Raw genomic sequence first — 22,501 nt, forward strand, 5'->3', positions numbered from 1 at the left:
CTGCTGCTCTGGTGTCCAAATGGCACGCTTACCCCCTCAAAGTATAATCTACAAACCATGCTTATTACAGCAGCTCGACTGCTGATCCCTCTATTGTGGAAAAATGAATCAGCTCCCTCGTTCTTGATGTGGACGGAAAAAATTGACCAACTATATCGGTTTGAAGAATTAGCCCACTGGGAGAATCACTCTAGAGCAGTTTTGTAAAACTATGGTCTCCTTGGAAGCTATACCGCAAATTCTAGGCTTAGATATGTCTTGACTTAAGATTTTGATTGGCATCCAACTCTCCCCCTCCCCTCTCTCTCCCAACCCACCTTCCTTTGTCTTGTTAGCCCCCCCCCCCCCCTCGTCAGATATTTGTTTACATATGTCACTTTCTTATTTGAAGTCGTGTATGCAATCATCTTGAATATAATGTGTTTGCTGACTATACACTTATCCAGCTGCGTCTGGGCACAAGATGTAGGACTTTCTACATGACTGTATATTTTTCTCAAATAAAAAGAAATTTGATAAAGAATATAACTACTATAATACTGCCTCCTATGTACAAGAATATAACTACTATAATACTGCCACTATGTACAAGAATATAACTACTATAATACTGCTCCTATGTACAAGAATATAACTACTATAATACTGCTTCTATGTACAAGAATATAACTACTATAATACTGCCACTATGTACAAGAATATAACTACTATAATACTGCTCCTATGTACAAGAATATAACTACTATAATACTGCTCCTCTGTACAAGAATATAACTACTATAATACTGCTCCTATGTACAAGAATATAACTACTATAATACTGCCTCCTATGTACAAGAATATAACTACTATAATACTGCCTCCTATGTACAAGAATATATCTACTATAATACTGCTCCTATGTACAAGAATATAACTACTATGGGGCGGAGCCTGACAGCCGACCAGGAGAGACGCATGTGAGAGAGCTCCTCTCCATGTGAGTCAGCTAACTAGTAAATTCCGCTAACTAGCCTTACAATAATGGGCAAAGTGGGTAGATTTATCCCCAGTGATAACCCAGAACCCATCAGACCGATCAGAAATCCACAAGAAATGGATAAATTTCTAAACAAGAGACCTCCGGCCGCAAGTGCCGCCAAGATGGCGCCGCCAGAGCAAGAAGAATGGCTGCTGGATACGGAAGGAGCGGATGGCGTTTCATCAGATACAAACACCCGGTCCAAGATTAATTCGTCGGCACCCATCTCACGCCAGTTTATACAGCAGGCATTGACCTCAGCACTGGCCCCAGTGATACAAGATCTCACGGAGATCAAGAGCGATGTTAAACACATTGGGCACCGGGTGGAAAAGTTAGAACAAGATCAGGCGGCCATACTAACTTTTGCCCATACTATGGGAGAAAACAGTGCAGCACTGGCCTCTTCGCTGGATAATGCCTATGCACTTATAGAGGACCAGGAAAACCGTAGCCGCCGGAAAAACATCAGGCTACGAGGTCTCCCTGAGCTGGTACCTCATGAAGCACTACCTGAGGCGGCTGCCGCCATTTTCTCTGGCCTACTAGGAGCAGAGCGAGCTGAGGAGATCTGTGTGGAGCGAATTCACAGGGCACTGAGGCCAAGACCAAAAGATACAGACCCACCGAGGGACGTGGTGTGCGGGCTGCTGCGATATGTTGACACAGCGGCTGTTCTTAAAGCGGCCAGAGATCAGAAAGAACCGATCTATGAAGGAGCCAAGATCATGTTATTTCAAGACCTGGCACCCTCGACGCTGAGCAAGCGGAGAATCCTGAGACCGCTTACAGATCATCTAAGGGCAATCAAACTGCCCTACAAGTGGCTCTTTCCATTCGGATTAACCTTTTCCTCTGAGGGCAAGAGGTGTACAATCCGTACTCCAGCGGACTTACCAGCGGCATGGTCCCTTCTCCAGACAACCCCCCTGGACATACCATCATGGCTTCCGTCAGCCGACACAGGGGTTCCACTGCCAGAATTGCCTGTTGAGCAGAGGTGGAGCAGAGCAGCAACTAAAAGAAAGTCCAACATCAGGCCCTGAAGAGGCGAGCATTGTTCAAAGGCACCCTCTATGTGCTTAGATGGTGGCCGATAGAAGCGGGAAAACCGGACTAGGCCGCATTATGGACGCCCTAGTGTACCGTTCTGCAAGTATTATTCGGAACTGTAAATGATTGCTTTGTTCACAGCTTATTACGAGCCGCTCAGCCGCCGCCTTGCGATTGGGGACCCCCAGGGGCCCTGATCGTGATGCTGCGGATGGGCCGCTCCATGGTGAGTTGATCAGCTCAGATGATTCATGAACGCAGCGGTAGATTACCTCTCTCATGTTTAGAGTCAGAGTACACAACTTCTCTTATACATACTCACTGCATATAACTGAGTTTGGTGTTCAAAGATATGTTAATCCGTTTTAAAACAAATGCATTGCGGTATAACATAGATAGGATAGGGCATGGTTTAAGGGCCGGTTAGGCTAGGTTGTTATGCCGATTATGTTCTTTGAAAACGCTAGTTGTGACTCATGGGATTGGCTGGCTTACTCCCCCCATCTTGCCATGTACCTTCAGTCTCACATGGCACACACCAGGGATTTAGTGGCGCAATCCTGGTGTAAGCGCTTTAGAACAGGCTGGCTTGGGCCATTCGCGCTTTGCCTTTTTCTGATGGGCTGCGCGTTAGGCACAAGTCACCCGACAAACGTGTTGGAGATTTACTCCACTTATCAAATGTTCTCAATGTTTTGCATGTTATTCCGTTTCCCTGGACACACATATGGATACGATTCTTTGCTCGCTCTAATGCAACCACTCAGAATATACCATGGCATTGATTAAGTGTACATCATTCAATGTGAGAGGGTTTAACACCCCGCAGAAGAGGTCACAAGTCATAAGGATGATGAAAAAATTGCATACTGATATCTGTTTTCTGCAAGAACTGCACCTTAAGTCAGGGCGTGTGCCCACCCTCCCCAGAACACATTTCCAGCATTGGTTCACTAGTGAATGGAGCAGGGCGGCTAGGGGAGTAGGCATCGCCATATCAAAAAAAGTCCCTTTCCAATTGATTTGTAAACAAGAAGACCCAGAAGGGCGCTATGTATTTGTGAAGGGATCAATTGGTACCCAGGTAGTGACACTTGCCAGTTTATATTCCCCTAACAGGGGACAAGCAAAATGGCTTATCAATACTCTAAAAAAATTTGCCTCCTTTGCAGAAGGAATAAGAATATTAGGTGGGGATCTCAATATGACACTAAACCCCTTAGTAGATGCATCTGATGGCACTTCACAACTAACTCAGGCGGCCTTAGGCAGGGTAAATAACTACCTCGCAGATGCCAACCTGGTGGATTCATGGAGACTGCTCCACCCTGTCGAGAAGGATTTTTCTTTCTTCTCAGCCCCGCATAGCACTTACAAGAGGCTGGACTATGTCCTGATCTCTGGCAGCTGTGCGGACAGGCTGGAGCGGTCCACCATTGAATCCATCACGGTTTCTGACCATGCCCCAGTGACTATTTCACTCCAGTTCCCAACATTGCCAATACATTCTAGACAATGGCGTTTAAACGAGACACTTCTAGACAAACAGTCTGATCGAGACAATCTTAGTCAGAAACTGATTTGGTTTTTCAGGGAGAATTGCACGGAAGGAATGCCGCTCACAACTGTATGGGAGACGCACAAACAAGTAATAAGGGGGGAGCTCATTGCGCTAGGCAGCAGAGTCAAAAAGAGCAGACAGGAGCACTTAAATAACCTACTTAAACAAATTGCGGATATTGAATCGCTTCATAAGAGGTCTAGAGCCATAGATGCCAGAGATAAACTAAGTACCCTACGTAAACAGCTGACAGATCACCTAAACATAAGCTATGCGAAGACATACCAGTACTCGCAGTTCCGCTTTTACTCCCATGGAGACAAGGGCACTAAACTCATGTCCTCTTTGCTTAAACAAAAGAAGGATTCCATGTTTATAGCAGGTATTGATACCAGAGATGGCACTACCCTACACAAAACGTCAGATATAGCCACTGAGTTCCAAAAATTTTATAAGGATCTATATGGTCTTCCAGAAGAAATAGCAGGATCCACCGCAGGAAGAGACACTCTGATAGATAACTTTTTAAGCCATTTGCAGCTACCCAGCTTAACCGAGGTGGAAGGCCAGGCTTTATTGTCGCCTGTTACAGAGGAAGAGGTCACCAAAATATTAGGCTCCATGCCATTGGGGAAAAGCCCGGGCCCAGACGGCTTCCCAGTGGGCTATTATAAAAAATTCTCGAAAGAGCTAGCTCCCCACTTGGCTGCCTGGTGCAATGAGCTTCTGAAAGGTTCCCAGTTACATAAGCAGTCCCTTGAGGCCACAGTTACTATCCTCCCCAAACCTGGGAAAGATCCTAAGTTATGTGGCAGCTATAGGCCAATTTCGTTGTTAAACGTCGATGTGAAGGTCTGGGCGAAACTTTTAGCAACCAGAATTAGTGCTCTTCTCCCTAAACTCATAAACCCTGAACAGACAGGTTTTGTGCCTGGCAGGGAAGGCAGTCACAACTCGTGTAGAATCCTGTCCATCATGCAGTTAGCTATTAAAAATAAAATTCCCCTGGTCCTGCTGGGTATAGACGCGGAGAAGGCCTTTGACCGGGTGAATTGGACCTATATGATGAGGACTTTACAAAAGTTTGGCTTTCCTCAGCAGTTTAGGAATGCCATCATGTCACTATATGGCGACCCTAGCGCCCGGATCAGAGTTAATGGCACCCTGTCGCCTCCCTTCCCCATAAGGAACGGGACGAGGCAGGGTTGCCCCTTATCACCTGCTTTGTACATTCTAGTGATGGAAACATTGCTACAAGCTATTAGGGAGCACCCAGATATCAAGGGTATTAAATTGGAGAATAGCCCCGTAGAACATCTTAATGCAGCATATGCAGATGACCTCTTGGTCATGGTGTCCAACCCGGTCGGGGCCTTCCCGCGTCTGTTATCCCTGTTCGAGCAGTATGGACAGGTGTCCAACTTTAAAGTGAACCACACAAAGTCAGAGGCAATGAATGTGTCCGCACCAGCCAATCAGATCAGTCTACTTAAATCTAACACTCCCTTTATATGGCAAACGTCTCACCTGTCCTACCTGGGTATCAAAATTCCTCATAAACTGGATAGAATATTCCAACTAAATTATGCTGCATTACTGAAAGATATCCAACAGCAGTTACACACCCTAAGGATCCCGTATGTATCGTGGATGGGTCGGAAGAACATGTTGAAAGCATTTATCATGCCTAGACTGTTATATGCCATGCAGATGCTGCCTGTCTTTCTCCCCTCTTCCTTCTTTACGCAAATCAGACGACTCTTTAGCACGTTCCTTTGGGGGGGGAGGGGAGCGAGACTGGCACATCGCACGCTGATCTTAGGGAAGGTTCAAGGAGGTATGACTTTACCTGATGCACAATTATACTATAAAGCCATACACCTGAAGAGGTGGTTACATATTCACGCCCCTTGGTCCAATATCTTAAGCAAAGAAATAGAGATCGCACAACTTGATAGGAAACAGAGAGCTGGTTTATGGGGCCTGAACTCCTCTTCACTACACCCACATGTGTTGCTTAAAGGCACAGTAGGTGTTGTTAGACAACTAAATAAGGATAAAAGCCTGCTCCCTGCTCCGTCATCATTGATGCCAGCCGACCTTGCTCCATTCCTAGTTAGACCCAAGGCAGACAATGTACCGCCAATATGGAACAAAATGCACTCTTACACTATAGATGAATTTCTGGATGGGGCATCAAGTGCTCTTCATGACCAACACCCTATAAACAACGTTCTATCATCTTGTAACTTTCTAGATACCATTGAACTTAATTCTGTGAGTAAACCATTACTAAAAGACAGACAGAGCAAAACGGAAACCACTTGGTTTGAGAAGCTGGTGCTTTTAGAGTCGCCCCCTAACAAACTAATATCCAAACTATACTTGGCACTTAATGTCCAGAGCCCGATTGGGATACCACATTATTTAAAAACTTGGGCCACAGAACTAGATACAGACTTTTCAGAAACCGATATTTTGCGTATCCACGCACACTCCCATGGATTCTCCAGATGCGTGAGAGTGCAAGAGCACTCATACAAACTATTAACTCAATGGTATCACACCCCAAAACAATTATTCACTAAGGGGCTAAGTAGTTCTGACCTTTGCTGGAGATGTGGGGAGGAGAGTGGATCACAAACACATATATTTTGGTCATGTTCAAAAATACGAGAGTATTGGGAAGGAGTATCTGAAGTAATAGACAAAGTTATGAATAGACATGTCCAGCTATCGCCAGAATTGGTGCTTCTCTGGCTTCCCACTCCAGGCCTGTCTCCATCCAAATCAAGCTTACCTACCCATCTAATCCAAGCCGCGAGGCTTCTAATTCCACAGAAATGGCTCAGTAAAGATCCACCCACACTCCCACACTGGGAAATAAAAGTAGACCAGATATGTAGAATGGAGGAGCTGGCTGGTTGGGAAGGCAGACGGCATGAGAAATATCTTAAAACCTGGTCTCCGTGGTTGAAATATAGGAACCAGGGAACAGACCCTCAAGTGCGCTAAGATGCTATGGAAGTAATCTATACGGTTGCCTCATTATACTCTCAATCCATGATCACCAATTCAACAAGGGCTGTTAGAGCGTGTTTAGATAAAGCATATATGAAAAGCATTTGAAACATATGTGTCCAGGAGGGTCTCCTCTGGGGGCCTCATTACCCCAGTTCTCTCCCAGTCCAGGTTAAGGGACTGTTGTTCCTTTTTCCTTCCCCCTGTGCCCCCCTTTTCTGATTGGAACTTTTCCTCCTTCTACGGATGCTGGCGGTAGGAGCAAATAATGGTTCATCTCAGAAAACATGGTTGTCTAGTGCCTGCTGCCATATATACTTCTTAATAAAGCTTGCCTACGTAAGATACAATTAGGCTATGGGGCAAGATACTTCACAGGATCTGGGTAGCCGTAATATCTGTCGTACGACACTTATAATGTTAAATCTTATGACGATATAATCCAATGCACATTATAATGGAATGCATGCTTTACTCATAGTTAAGTACGCTATAAATGTGATGCCTTTGTCTTGTATGACAAAATGTGAAAATTGGAATGTTCCGATATTGTTTCTACTCTGCTACTTTTTCAATAAAAAGAAATTTGACAAAGAATATAACTACTATAATACTGCCCCTATGTACAAGAATATAACTACTATAATACTGCTCCTATGTACAAGATGATAACTACTATATTACTGCTCCTATGTACAAGAATATAACTACAATATTACTGCTCCTATGTACAAGAATATAACTACTATAATACTTCTCCTGTTTCCAAGAATATAACTACTATAATACTGCCCCTATGTACAAGAATATAACTACTATAATACTGTCTCCTATGTACAAGAATATAACTACTATAATACTGCCTCCTATGTACAAGAATATAACTACTATAATACTGGTCCTATGTACAAGAATATAACTACTATAATACTGCCTCCTATGTACAAGAATATAACTACTATGGGGGGCGGAGCCTGGCTGTGTAGCGTGATGGCTGCAAGTTGCTGAGCTCCTCAACCTTACCGGCGAATTAACCCCTAAAATAAGCTCACAGCACTGCTAGGATGGGCAAAACGGGCAGGGATCGATTTAAAGATCAGGGGGATTCGACTCCTGTGAGATCCAGACAGCCTGACATGGATCAATTTGTTAATAAGCAACCGAAGCTGAGGTCGGCTGAGACCCCCAAGATGGCGCCCGCTCCAGCCCAGGCATCTGACATGGAGGAAGACACAGATGGCGGCAGTGTCTCAGATGCCTCGACTAACAAATCGAGGAAGCAGAGGGGCTCATTCACCAAAGCGGCACTTTTGGAAGTGATGAATGCGGCTTTAGCCCCTATTAGGAGGGACCTGTCTGAGATTAAAGAGGATCTCCGGAACATGGGTCACCGGGTGTCGGATCTGGAAGGCGCGCAGGAGGCGGCTCTCCGGAGAGAGGAGAGAACATACAAGGCACTCAACTCCCACACTGACCTGCTGAATGAGGCGCTCCTGAGGGTCGAGGACCAGGAGAACCGGAGCCGCAGGAGGAATCTAAGGATTCGCGGGCTCCCAGAATCCTTTGCCAGCGAAGCGCTAGAGAAAGTGGCGCATGAGCTATTTTCTGACCTGCTGGGGCCTGAGAGAGCGGATCGGATCGTTATCGAGCGAATACACAGAGCGCTTAGGCCTAAACCTAAGAACACCGATCCCCCACGCGATGTCATCTGCGGCCTCCTGAGTTTCGCCGATACTGCAGCACTCATGAGAGCCGGGAGAGAAACGGATCATCTGCAGTATGAAGGTACGCCGGTCATGTTCTTCCAGGACCTGGCCCCTTCTACTTTAGCTAAGCGGCGCATCCTTAAGCCGCTCTTGGATGCCCTCAGAGCAGCAGCTACCCCGTTCCGGTGGCTATACCCGTTCGGGATCGCAATCCTCAAGAACGGGCGTCAGATCTCCATCCGATCGCCGAGGGATCTTCATGCTAGCTGGGCCCAACTGGGGCTGAGCCCGATCGAGATCCCTTCATGGATGCCGGCCGACATGGCAGATCCTCCTCTCCCGCCACCCCAAGCAGCAAAATGGCGCCCTGTTTATAATAAAAGGTCGCCCAAGGCCAGGGCTGAGAAGTCTGATCACCCTCCTACCTGAGCATGAAGATCTTGAAGGGGATCTCTGTTCTGTTCCTGCTCCATTTGATATACCTGGGACTTAGTGCCTTATGGTGACTTGCCCTGGAGCTTCTCTGTTCCCTGAGAGATGCTGACCTGAATTTAGGCCAGCCATGTCCACCTGTTGTGGAAAATATTGTTCCAGCATGCGGCTGATGCTTAATGAGTTCCAGAATTTCTTCTGGTTCACTTAAAGTTATGGACCTTGTCTATTGCCTGTTCATTTCTAGTTTGCAGGGGTTAACCCGATATCACCTTTGGGTCACCCCCTTTTCCTTGTTAGATGGTCAGTCAATGGCCCTCTATAGCTCTGCGGGACCCCCCACCTGACAGACCCCGGCTGGTAGCCGTAATGAGTAAGGGTCGTTCAGTCAGGTGCTCAGTAGAGCTCTTTTTGCAAAATGTATTTGCACTATTGCTATGTACCTTACCTGTTTGTCTCCCCTCCTTCCCTCATGTGTCTCCCCCCCCCCCACCATCAGATGTCATGTTATGCATTATCAATTGTTGATTGTCTGCTTTCTATTTCAGAATGTCGTCTATTGTGATTTCATCCTTTAACGCCCGGGGAATGAACGAGCCTTGCAAACGGTCCCAAATCCTGGCCCTTTTACAGAGGGATAAAGTGTCTATAGCATTCTTCCAAGAAACCCATTTCAAAGAGGGTAAGATTCCTAAATTGCCCCCCAAAAGATTTTCTCAATGGTTCCACAGCACGTATAGTTCTGCTAGCAGGGGTGTCAGCATAGCGATCCACAAACAGCTCCCCTTTAAGCATTCTGCCGTTTCTGCAGACCCTGAGGGTCGCTATCTGTTTGTTAAGGGCACTATCGCTGACACTCCTGTTACCCTGGCAACTGTATATGCTCCCAATAGAGGGCAGGTTGCTTGGCTCGTTCAGACCCTTGGCCTACTATCCTCCTTTAAGGAGGGAATGGTTATTTTAGGAGGTGATTTTAATGCTACCCTTGATCCTGCATTGGATTCTTCTAATGGGAAGTCTGCCATTACACATGCCCGGTTGCGGCGCCTTAAACTGGCCCTGCAGAGGTTAGGAGTCCTAGATATCTGGCGCATCACAAACCCTACTGGTAGGGACTTTTCCTTCTATTCAGCTGCTAAACTATCTTACCATAGATTAGACTATCTATTTTTATCTAAATCCTGTGCTAACAGAGTTATCAATTCCCACCTAGGGAACATCACCCTGTCTGACCATGCTCCGGTATTTTTGAGTATGTCTCTGCAGGACCTCCCGAAGAGGGAATGGAATTGGCGCATTAATGAGACTATTATTTCAGACCCCTCCCATGCTGCTAAATTATCTTCTATCATAACTGACTTCTTTACAATTAATGCTTCAGGCCCTGATACTCCCTCCCCTTCCATTATCTGGGAAACCCACAAAGCGGTCCTGAGAGGAGAACTAATAGCCTTAGGTGCCCATATTAAAAAACAACGGAATCAGGCTGTGGCGACACTTCTCTCCCAGATTCAGGCTCTAGAGCTAACGCACAAAGCCTCCCAGGCCCTTAGCTGTGCCTTGGAGCTCTCAGAAGCCCGTACTAAGCTCAAGAACCTGCTAAAAGTCACGTCAGCTAAACTGTTACTTAGAGCCAAGTTCCGCTCATATGCGCACGGGGATAAAGGGAATAGGCTAATGTCCGCTTTAGTGAAGAAACAAAAAACTGACTCCTTTATTGCTGCAGTTAAAGATGACAAAGGCGTCCTTCATAAAGGGACTCCAGATATAGCAAAGACCTTCTGTGCCTTCTATAGGGACCTATACAACCTTAAAACACCAGATAATATGTCACCAGCTCAATTAGGCGAGGCATCTGAGAAGTTTCTCTCCTCCCTCCAGTTACCTACTATTACCCCCGCTCAGTCAGCCCAGCTCCTATCTCCTATCACAGACGATGAAATTGGTAAGGTTCTCTCCTCCATACCCTCAGGGAAAAGCCCTGGCCCTGATGGTTTTACCATCTCTTATTACAAAACCTTTAAGCAGACCCTAATTCCCCATTTTAATACCTTATGTAACCACTTACTCCAAGGGGGCTCCCTCCCTCCCCAATCGCTTTCAGCCCATATCACGGTAATCCACAAGGAAAATAAGGACCCCCTAAATTGCGGGAGTTACCGTCCTATTTCGCTCCTAAATACTGATGTGAAGTGGTGGGCCAAAATTTTGGCTCAACGGATTCAGTCGGTTCTCCCTGGCATTATCAACGAGGAGCAGGTGGGATTCGTCTCTGGCAGGCAGGGGAGTGAGAATACGGTCCGTGTCATACAATTGATCACGCATGCTCGTCAGCACTCAATACCTTTAGCTCTTCTTAGTACAGATGCAGAAAAGGCCTTTGACAGGATCAGCTGGCAATTCATGTCTCGGGCACTGTCGAAGTTTGGCCTTCCGGACCAGTTCATCCAATCCATTTTCTCACTTTATTCGCTCCCCTCTGCCAGAATACGGATTAATGGAACACTCTCTCCAGCTTTTCCCATTACTAATGGGACGAGGCAGGGGTGTCCACTCTCACCTGCCCTCTTTGTTATTGTCATGGAGACCCTGCTAGCCAGGATCAGGCAAGATCCGGACATTAAGGGGATCACCTTGGGGTCGCATACCCATCTAACGGCCGCCTTTGCAGACGACCTTTTGGTCATAACGTCCAACCCTCTAGCCTCTTTCCCCAGACTTCAAGCCCTTTTTGAAGAATATGGAGCGGTCTCAAATTTTAAGATCAACTATACTAAGTCACAGGCCCTGAATATTTCTTGCCCATCTGCTACTGTAGACACGCTTAAAGGTTCCGCTGCTTTTTCGTGGGCCACTAAGTCAATCCCTTTTCTAGGTACCCATATCTCAGCAAAACCAGAAGATCTTTTCGAGTTAAATTATGTCCCCTTACTGAAATCCATTAGAGCACACTTACACTCTCTAAAACTTCCGTTTATCTCTTGGATTGGGCGGAAAAACTTCATTAAAGCTTTTATTGTCCCCAGACTGCTCTATCTCATCCAAACACTCCCTATCTGGCTACCCCATTCCTTCTTTGTGGAGGTCCGCAGGGTCATCTCAACCTTTGTTTGGTCTGGTAAGTCCCCTAGGTTGGCTTATGCCACTCTCACTCGGGAGAGGAGGTTGGGAGGCTTCGGCCTACCCGACATCTACCTTTACTATAAAGCATCGATGCTGAACAGAGCTTTGAGCCTTATCTCTTGGCGCCCTCTCGGCCTTGTCTCCCGACTGGAGTGTGATTTGCTTTCATACAGGGACAAGTTAGCTCTATGGGGCGTACGCAAATGTACTGCTAATAATAAGTTTACCTCGCCCTTATGGAAAGGTCTGTTACTGGAATGGACTAAACTATATAGGTCCTCGACCCTTAGGTTCCCAAGCTTGAGTCTCCCCTTAGAGCTGCTGCAGGCACACGTTCACCCTACCACCTCTGATGCAACAGGAATTTGGGCTTTATTATCTAACTTTAAACTGAAAGACGTCATAACTGTATCAGGTGCCTTAAATTGGAGTAAAATATATGAAATCCCGAGGGTTCAGGGAGCCTCTTTCCTTGCGCTTATGGCTTTTAAGAAAGATTTGGCGCTTTTGGAATCTTTTCCCAGGCCTACGGTAGATCCCTCTTGGTTGGAGGGGAAAATCTCTAACGCTCTTCGCCCCAAGAAACCTCTCTCCACATTCTACAAGGAGCTACTCTCCTCCGCACCTCCAGATCTGTGGTTCCTTGCAGCCTGGGAGAAGGAGCTGTCCCTGTCCCTGTCAGAACCTGAAAAAGCGTTCATCCTCACACACTCACATGGTTTCAACCGTTGTATTAGAATACAGGCAAACTCTTATAAATTACTTACAAGATGGTATAAGACACCGGAGTTCCTTCACAAGCTCAATCCCGCTATCCCAAACAGTTGCTGGAGGTGTGGAGGAGACATTGGTTCTTTATCTCATATTTGGTGGAGCTGCGAGAAAATAAAACCGTTCTGGGTTGAAGTAGAAGCAACTATAAACAGGATATGTAATAGCCAGATTACCTTAGATGCAAAACTCCTGCTGCTCTGGTGTCCAAATGGCACGCTAACCCCCTCAAAGTATAATCTACAAACCATGCTTATTACAGCAGCTCGACTGCTGGTCCCTCTATTGTGGAAAAATGAATCAGCTCCCTCGTTCTTGATGTGGACGGAAAAAATTGACCAACTATATCGGTTTGAAGAATTAGCCCACTGGGAAAATCACTCTAGAGCAGTTTTTGTAAAACTATGGTCTCCTTGGAAGCTATACCGCAAATTCTAGGCTTAGATATGTCTTGACCTAAGATTTTGATTGACATCCAACTCTCCCCCTCCCCTCTCTCCCCCAACCCACCTTCCTTTGTCTTGTTATAGCCCCCCCTCATCAGTTGTTTGTTTACATACTTCACTCCATTATCTGTAGTCGTGTATGCAATCATCTTGAATATAATGTGTTTGCTGACTATGCACTTATCCAGCTGCGTCTGGACACAAGATGTATGACTTTCTACATGACTGTGTATTTTTCTCAAATAAAAAGAAATTTGATAAAGAATATAACTACTATAATACTGCTCCTATGTACAAGAATATAACTACTATAATACTGCTCCTATGTACAAGAATATAACTACTATAATACTGCCTCCTATGTACAAGAATATAACTACTATAATACTGCTCCTATGTACAAGACTATAACTACTATAATACTGCTCCTATGTACAAGAATATAACTACTATAATACTGCTCCTATGTACAAGAATATAACTACTATAATACTGCCTCCTATGTACAAGAATATAACTACTATAATACTGCCTCCTATGTACAAGAATATAACTACTAGAATACTGCTCCTCTGTACAAGAATATAACTACTATAATACTGCTCCTATGTACAAGAATATAACTACTATAATACTGCTCCTATGTACAAGAATATAACTACTATAATACTGCCTCCTATGTACAAGAATATAACTACTATAATACTGCTCCTATGTACAAGAATATAACTACTATAATACTGCTCCTATGTACAAGAATATAACTACTAGAATACTGCTCCTATGTACAAGAATATAACTACTATAATACTGCCTCCTATGTACAAGAATATAACTACTATAATACTGCACCTATGTACAAGAATATAACTTCTATAATACTGCTCCTATGTACAAGAATAAATCTACTATAATACTGCCCCTATGTACAAGAATATAACTACTATAATACTGCTCCTATGTACAAGAATAAACCTACTATAATACTGCCTCCTATGTACAAGTATATAACTACTATAATACTGCTCCTATGTACAAGGATGTAACTATTATAATACTGCTCCTATGTACAAGAATATAACTACTATAATACTGCCTCCTATGTACAAGAATATAACTACTATAATACTGCCTCCTATGTACAAGAATATAACTACTATAATACTGCTCCTATGTACAAGGATGTAACTATTATAATACTGCTCCTATGTACAAGAATAAACCTACTATAATACTGCTCCTATGTACAAGAATATAACTACTATAATACTGCCTCCTATGTACAAGAATATAACTACTATAATACTGCTTCTATGTACAAGAATATAACTACTATAATACTGCCTCCTATGTACAAGAATATAACTACTATAATACTGCTTCTATGTACAAGAATATAACTACTATAATACTGCCTCCTATGTACAAGAATATAACTACTATAATACTGGTCCTATGTACAAGAATATAACTACTATAACACTGCCTCCTATGTACAAGAATATAACTACTATAATACTGCTCCTATGTACAAGAATATAACTACTATAATGCTGCCTCCTATGTACAAGTATATAACTACTATAATACTGCTCCTATGTACAAGGATGTAACTATTATAATACTGCTCCTATGTACAAGAATATAACTACTATAATACTGCTCCTATGTATAAGAATATAACTACTATAATACTGCCTCCTATGTACAAGAATATAACTACTATAATACTGCTCCTATGTACAAGAATATAACTACTATAATACTGCTCCTATGTACTAGAATATAACTACTATAATACTGCTCCTCTGTACAAGAATATAACTACTATAATACTGATCCTATGTTCAAGAATATAACTACTTTAATACTGCCTTCTACATACAAGAATATAACTACTATAATACTGCTCCTATGTACAAGAATGTGACACAAACTGTGATTTTTTCTAAGACTGTCTGCCTGAGAGCGCTATGATTATAGAATAAATAATTTATACATTAAACTCTTTGTTTAGATATAATTTCCAGCAATTGATGAATTTATTTCTCTGGCTATTAGCCAAGTGAGAGATCTGAGCTCTGCCCACAGGGGGAATTGTGTTGTATGAAGTGATAATGTTCATAAGTCAGACATTATACTTTATCTAATGGCTACAGCCGGGATGGAGATGGTGTATTAGAATTTAATGAATGAGAATGCTCGTTACTTTTTATGAGATTTAATAATTAGCCAATTTTACGACCGTTTCCACTCAACATTTCTGTTAGTTTTATGTTTATATTAACACAAAAGCTTTAAAAACTGAAATGTTCCTAGATGAAGCATTACGGTAAAATGTCTCGGCGCTGGGTGGAATTAGGTTTTTGTTTGCCACCTTAAATAGGCATAATAGACCCCAAAGAACCCATACTGTAAAAATAAGTGCCATTTTTTATTACTCCGAAGCGTCTCTGCAGACGAGGGGGTTGCACCCGGGGGAAAGGGATCAAATGAAGTTCACGAATCAGGATTGCCTCCTCTGTCGTCAGTGGATTTGAGGTCTCCGGTGTAATCCGCCCCGGTATATAAAACCATCAGCCTGTAGTTTACATAGGATCTTCATGTTACCTATGAGACTGCAAGTCAATTACTGAGATAACAGCCCGGTCTAGAAAACATAGAAGTTAGAAAATCAATGTGACATGAGATAGTCTACTGATACAAGACATGGAAATCGAGGGGTTAATAGTGTAGGCATAAATTATTATTTTTTTTTTTAAGTGCTACCTTAAACATTTTTATTTCATGACCTAACAAAAAGATGCATGATGTGATCTGTAGTGAATGTAATTTTCTTACAGGTGACTGTATTGGTGAGTTACAACCTCCCCTCTGATCCTCAGCTGTGTCATGTGACCAACACTCTGATCTCCAACTGACAGGACAGGAAGTCAGTTACTTCTCTATTTATTCCTATGAGACTGACATTAACCCTCCATAGGAATACACAAAGAAACTGCCTTCCCGTTCACACAGAAAATACTGTTATTTATAAAGTCAGAGCGTTGGTCGTGTGACACAGCTGAGGATCAGAAGGGAAGGGATAACTCACAAAGACAGTCTCTGGTAAGAAAATTACCTTCACTACAGTTTGCATCATGTACCTAATAGGTCAAAGAGTAAAAAGTTTTGTGGGAGTACTTCTTTAAGTTTTGGTGTTCCCCTAGTAATAAAATTGGTTTCTTCCAAAAAATTCTCATTTCCTTCTATGGATTAAAGTGGTTTTCCAGAAATAAAATGCCGATGACCTATCCTCAGGATATCTGAGCGGTGCGAATTCCACCTTTGTGTTGAATGATGCAGAGTCCTCTTAGGCCACTGAGGTCAGGCTCATCGGTCACACGATCTATGTGAAGCTTATTCTTATTCCATTATAGAAGCACGCACTAGTATGCATCGGGTGCCGGGAGCGGGGAAGAAGCGCAGCAAGCACTTCCGATACTCACCCTCCCTGGTCTTATTTGATGAGGCCCGTGCTGCACTGTCCTGACCCTGTACAGCGTCAGGACGTAGTGCGCGCACTATGACCTGACGCTGCACGCTGTCAGGTGACAGTGCGGGCCGGAGAAGACAGGGGAGCGAGACGCCGGACCCGGAGATGAAGAGGATCTGCGGCGCAGGAGAGGTTAGGAGTTTTCTATTTTATTCATCTGAGGTCTGTTAGGGGTTAATAAAGGTCTGATCTGAGGTCTGATAGGGGTTAATAAAGGTCTGATCTGAGGTCTGATAGGGGTTAATAAAGGGCTGATCTGAGGTCTGATAGGGGTTAATAAAGTCAGTGAGGAGGGGGGGGGGAATGGTGTGGAAATTGCCATTTGGCACTAGTATATTATAAATGTCAATTATAAATTGACTACCAACTAAGGGCTTTATTAATTTATAATTTACATCTATAATATACTAGTGCCAAATGGAAATGTCCACCACCTCAGTGACTACCAACTAATATATATTATGAGATATAAAATATCGGTAAAAATTATCGGCTATCGGCCTAAAAGATTATCGGTATCGGCTCTAAATAAATAAATAATCAATATCGGTTGATCCCTACTTTCTAGGTTTCCAGTTTACGCGAATGATCCAAAGATTAGAAATCTTAGACCTCATGCACATGACCGTGGTTTGGGTCCGCCTCCGAGCTTCATATTTTGGGGGTAGGATGCAGATCCATTCACTTCAACGGGGCCGCAAAAGAGGGGCCGTGCACTGTCCGCATCCGCACATCCATTCCGCAGCCCCACAAAAAAATACAACATGTCCTATTCTTGTCCGTATCACAAAAAAAAGGATAGGACTGCTCTATTGAGGGCTGGACGTTCCGTTCCGCAAAATGCGGAACACACGTGGATGGCATCTGTGTTTTGCGGATTCGTAATTTGCAGACTGCAAAACAGACCCGGTTGTGTGCAGGAGGCCAAAAGCAATTGTCTTGTTTAGAAGACCCTTTCTTAAAATGCTTTAATAGGGAGTGGTATCTGACTATCTAAAGGGTCTCACCCAACATTTCCAAGCATTACACGGACAGCCCAATAATTCCAATGGCAGCATGCAATTCTTCTTTTTCACCTGTAGAGGCGCTGCAGGAAAATTGAACACTTGCTGCCACATCCTTTCCTAGATCACCGCTGATCGACAGCAAAAAGGGATTGCCCAAAGCAGAGGACCCCTTTAACGTTTGTGTAGTAGAAAATTGCAGCACACAGTATTTTTCTTTGCTTGTTAGATTTTAATCTTGTATCATCATATGATCATCATGATCCAGTGCAATTACAGGGTATATAGAGCAGGCATATAGAGCGGACGTATCGGCCTATCAGGGCCTTCTTCAGCGGTCTTAATCTGTATCTGTGTCCCTGTAGTGCGTGGCGCTGGAAGCAGGGCCTTTAACGTTTGTGGCCTACCTGTGCTATTCTGCTCAGTTTATTTTAACCGTTTCATGTAAAGTGACGTACTTGATCTACACGTACTTCACACTGATCGCAGAAATCTTTGATCCTGGCTTTTTAACTCCTTAGATGCCGCAGTCAATAGCGACCATGGCCTTTAAGGCGTTTGATAGAGGCGCCGTAGCGCCCCCTAGTTCAGCTTTTATAGGGCATATAAATGACAATTATAGTAGTGTAGTCTAACAGTGCCAGTCCTGGAAATGGGTCCCTGTGGAAAAAAAAAAAAAGCGGGGGCAGCGAGCTACTTAGCTGAACTTGACTGAAGCTGTAGAAAACTTCTTGAAATTAAAATACTGATTTTTTTTTTATCATATCTAAGGGAATTTTTTTTCCAGCAAAAATCTAAAACTGTGATTTTACAGATTATTTTATACCCATATATATATATATTTTTTTAGAGGCCGTACGGATGTGAGAAAGGCCGAAACATCTCGGCCCTTTCCTTCTTCTCCTGCCATTAACTTGATTTAAAAAAAATAAAAAAATTAATTACCTTCCGCCTGGCTATTAGAATTATCAGTGCTGTACTTCCACAGTCCACTAATCTGCACAAACACCTTTCTAATGAAAGCCTGGATGCCATTCCCCTGGTAATCCATCACACAGTATTAGACTGACATGACAGCGCAGACAATTCGACACCAATTACAACTTTTTTTTTTTTTTTTCCCTCTGCGAAATCCATTACAGAAGTGAGTTCGGCCCGGCGCGATTGCTCCGAGGAGCGAGATTAATTTCTAAATTACTTACACTTTCTTAAGATCTCGGCTCTCCTGCACATGCACCAGTCTGCTTATTTATAGACCTTATCAAGTGACGAGGCGGGCCCCCAAAAATGTAGAGGGCAGGACCCTGAGCGAATCAGACGCGCTTTATTTATTTAGCAGATCGCACGTTTCATGTCTGAAGTGCATTTTGGTTCCCCTTGGTGCACACCTCTGTTTATCCATTTCCTGAACCTATGGTCTGTCGGTGTGTTGGAGCCGCAAGCTACATTCTCACAGATCAATTCCAAGCACCAGCGCCCCCCCCCCCCCCCATGAGCTGCCGAACGCAGTGCTGTGGTCTGTGCACGCGCATGGATGTGACATCATCAGTGATGACACGTACAATTGGATGTACAGGTAAATCAATATTACAAAAGCAGACAACCCCTTTAAAGGTCCCCATACACAGGAGTGAACCTAGCCTTTCTGTGAAAGCTGAAAAGGGCCCCCCCCCCCCCCATTCCTTAACCTAACCCTTTTGCCACAATAAAAGCGCTCATTGTCCATGGCCCTTCTGCTGCCCCCTCCCTCGCCTTACTGGTGGTGCACCCCTGCCCATACATATTTAGTGTATTGACGGCTAAACCACGGGTTTGGCTGACACTCTTGTGTCTGTGAAGCTTTTGATCCCCCCGACAGATGATTTATACAATGGCCCCTTGGCGCTTCCACCTTACCCCCCAACCCCCACTCTTTTCCCTGTTTTAATACTCCATTTTTTTATATTTCTCACGTGAATGGGACAGAGTTGCGCACCAGGCCATGCGACCGATGAACGTGATGATGGTGGTCTAGGAAGAGGCTGCATTGCTCACTGGAGCTCCGCGGCCTCTTCAAACAGCTGATCTGATATTGATGACCTGTCCTGAGGAAAGGGTCATCAACATCGAACTCTCTCCTACAGATAGATATTTCCTATGTGTGTTACATGCCCAATGCAGCCCTGGTTCCTCCACATCTACTTCTTACTTGTGCAATCAGTTCTCTAAAATTGTCTTGTAGTTCAGTGTCTAATTGCCCTCCCCCCCACCAGGCATGCCAGGAGATGCAAAAGCAATATCTGGATAATAGGTGTGGAGGAGGCCCAGATAATCCATGTGTCTTTATTGATTAGGTTATAATTATGTGCAGAGACAGCAGCGGACACGGACAGTGATCCTGAGGTTGATTTATTGTCGGAGGCACATTGGAGCTGAACACATAAAAACAGCTTAAGTAACCCAGCACCATGAAATACACTTAATGTGATCGAATATCCTGCTGCTGAGTTAATAATCTCAGACAAATGATACAGAAATGCAAAAAAAAAAAATCTACATCCTAAAAAGTACAGATTCACATTACAAATGACTAAATAAAAGATCAGCAAACCTAAAAGTGCAAACATTCGTGATGAACTTTTATTGGCTTTGCTTGACCAGAAAAGTTTTAAAAAAATTTCTGTACTCTGGACCACCCCCTCACAGCTCTCAGTAGCCTGGGCCGCCCCCTCACAGCTCTCTGTAGCCTGGGCCGCCCCCTCACAGCTCTCTGTAGCCTGGGCCGCCCCCTCACAGCTCTCTGTAGCCTGGGCCGCCCCCTCACAGCTCTCTGTAGCCTGGGCCGCCCCCTCACAGCTCTCTGTAGCCTGGGCCGCCCCCTCACAGCTCTCTGTAGCCTGGGCCGCCCCCTCACAGCTCTCTGTAGCCTGGGCCGCCCCCTCACAGCTCTCTGTAGCCTGGGCCGCCCCCTCACAGCTCTCTGTAGCCTGGGCCGCCCCCTCACAGCTCTCAGTAGCCTGGGCCGCCCCCTCACAGCTCTCAGTAGCCTGGGCCGCCCCCTCACAGCTCTCTGTAGCCTGGGCCGCCCCCTCACAGCTCTCTGTAGCCTGGGCCGCCCCCTCACAGCTCTCTGTAGCCTGGGCCGCCCCCTCACAGCTCTCTGTAGCCTGGGCCGCCCCCTCACAGCTCTCAGTAGCCTGGGCCGCCCCCTCACAGCTCTCTGTAGCCTGGGCCGCCCCCTCACAGCTCTCTGTAGCCTGGGCCGCCCCCTCACAGCTCTCTGTAGCCTGGGCCGCCCCCTCACAGCTCTCTGTAGCCTGGGCCGCCCCCCGCCACAGCTCCCAGTAGTCTAGACCGCCCCCCGCCACAGCTCCCAATAGTCTAGACCGCCCCCCGCCACAGCTCCCAATAGTCTAGACCGCCCCCCGCCACAGCTCCCAGTAGTCTAGACCGCCCCCCGCCACAGCTCCCAGTAGTCTAGACCGCCCCCCGCCACAGCTCCCAGTAGTCTAGACCGCCCCCCGCCACAGCTCCCAGTAGTCTAGACCGCCCCAGCTCCCAGTAGTCTAGAACGCCCCCCGCCACAGCTCCCAGTAGTCTAGACCGCCCCCGCCACAGCTCCCAGTAGTCTAGACCGCCCCCCGCCACAGCTCCCAGTAGTCTAGACCGCCCCCCGCCACAGCTCCCAGTAGTCTGGACCGCCCCCTCACAGCTCTCAGTAGTCTGGACCGCCCCCTAACAGCTCTCAGTAGTCTGGATCGCCCCCTCACAGCTCTCAGTAGTCTGGACCGCCCCCTCACAGCTCCCAGTAGTCTGGACCGCCCCCTCACAGCTCTCAGTAGTCTGGACCACCCCCTCACAGCTCCCAGTAGTCTGGACCACCCCAGCATAGCTGTCATTAGTCTGAACTGTGCCCTCACTGCATGTCAGTAGTCCAGACCACCCTCTCACAGCTGTGAGAAGGCAAATAGTGGACAGTCCAATCAGACTGTGTGCAGCTGCCAGTGCTGACTAATAAAATTATCTGCTTGTTTTTAGGTGTAGCAGACATTTTTTGTTTTGCACAAATCTATACTCTTCTCTCATCCCTATATTAAGAAATATCTGCCCACAACAATTAGTCACCTGTGAAAGGTCCCTGGAAAGTGTCCAGTGTCTGTTAGATGATCGTGTGACTGCCCCCTACTGTCTGTCTGCAAGACTGTTCTCTCATGCTGGTGTGCAGGTCAGTAGGGTACATCTGAGAAGACATCAGGAGGACGCCATGGACAGCACACAGCTGAAGGCTATAACCGCCTACAAAGATGTGCAAATCTTCAGACCTGCCTCTCCTCTACCAATCTACAAGCAGATGCTTCCAAAGTTCTTCTGCTCCAAGCACTAGATGAAGGTGACCCTCATAACGTAGCACAGAGCCCCATAACCACTGTATAATGGCTCCATGGTTAGCACTGCTATCTTACAGTCCTGGGGCTTCAATGTGACCAAGGAAAACATCTACATTGGGTTTCTTTGCTCTATCTTTCTTCCACATTCCCAAAAACATACAGTACAGATAGGTTAATTGGGTTTCTATGAAATGAACCCTTCTGTGCATACTCCGGAGACGGAGAAATTAGACTTTAAGCATCATGGTGACTCTCTCAGGTAAGTCCCATAACTGTGAATGGAGAGCGCGCTGCACAAGTACGGCCATCTCTGCATTCACTAACGCTCAGCAATTTCGGGACTCCCATAACGGAGGGTTGCCATGCATGTTCTCTATTCATTTCTGGAGATAAAAGTGGGTCCCAGACGTAGGACCCGCACCTATCTGAAATTGATGGCTTATCCCATGTCTCAGAGGGGA

This window comes from Bufo bufo, chromosome 9 (assembly GCF_905171765.1).
Source record: "Bufo bufo chromosome 9, aBufBuf1.1, whole genome shotgun sequence".
Classification (NCBI taxonomy): Eukaryota; Metazoa; Chordata; class Amphibia; order Anura; family Bufonidae; genus Bufo; species Bufo bufo.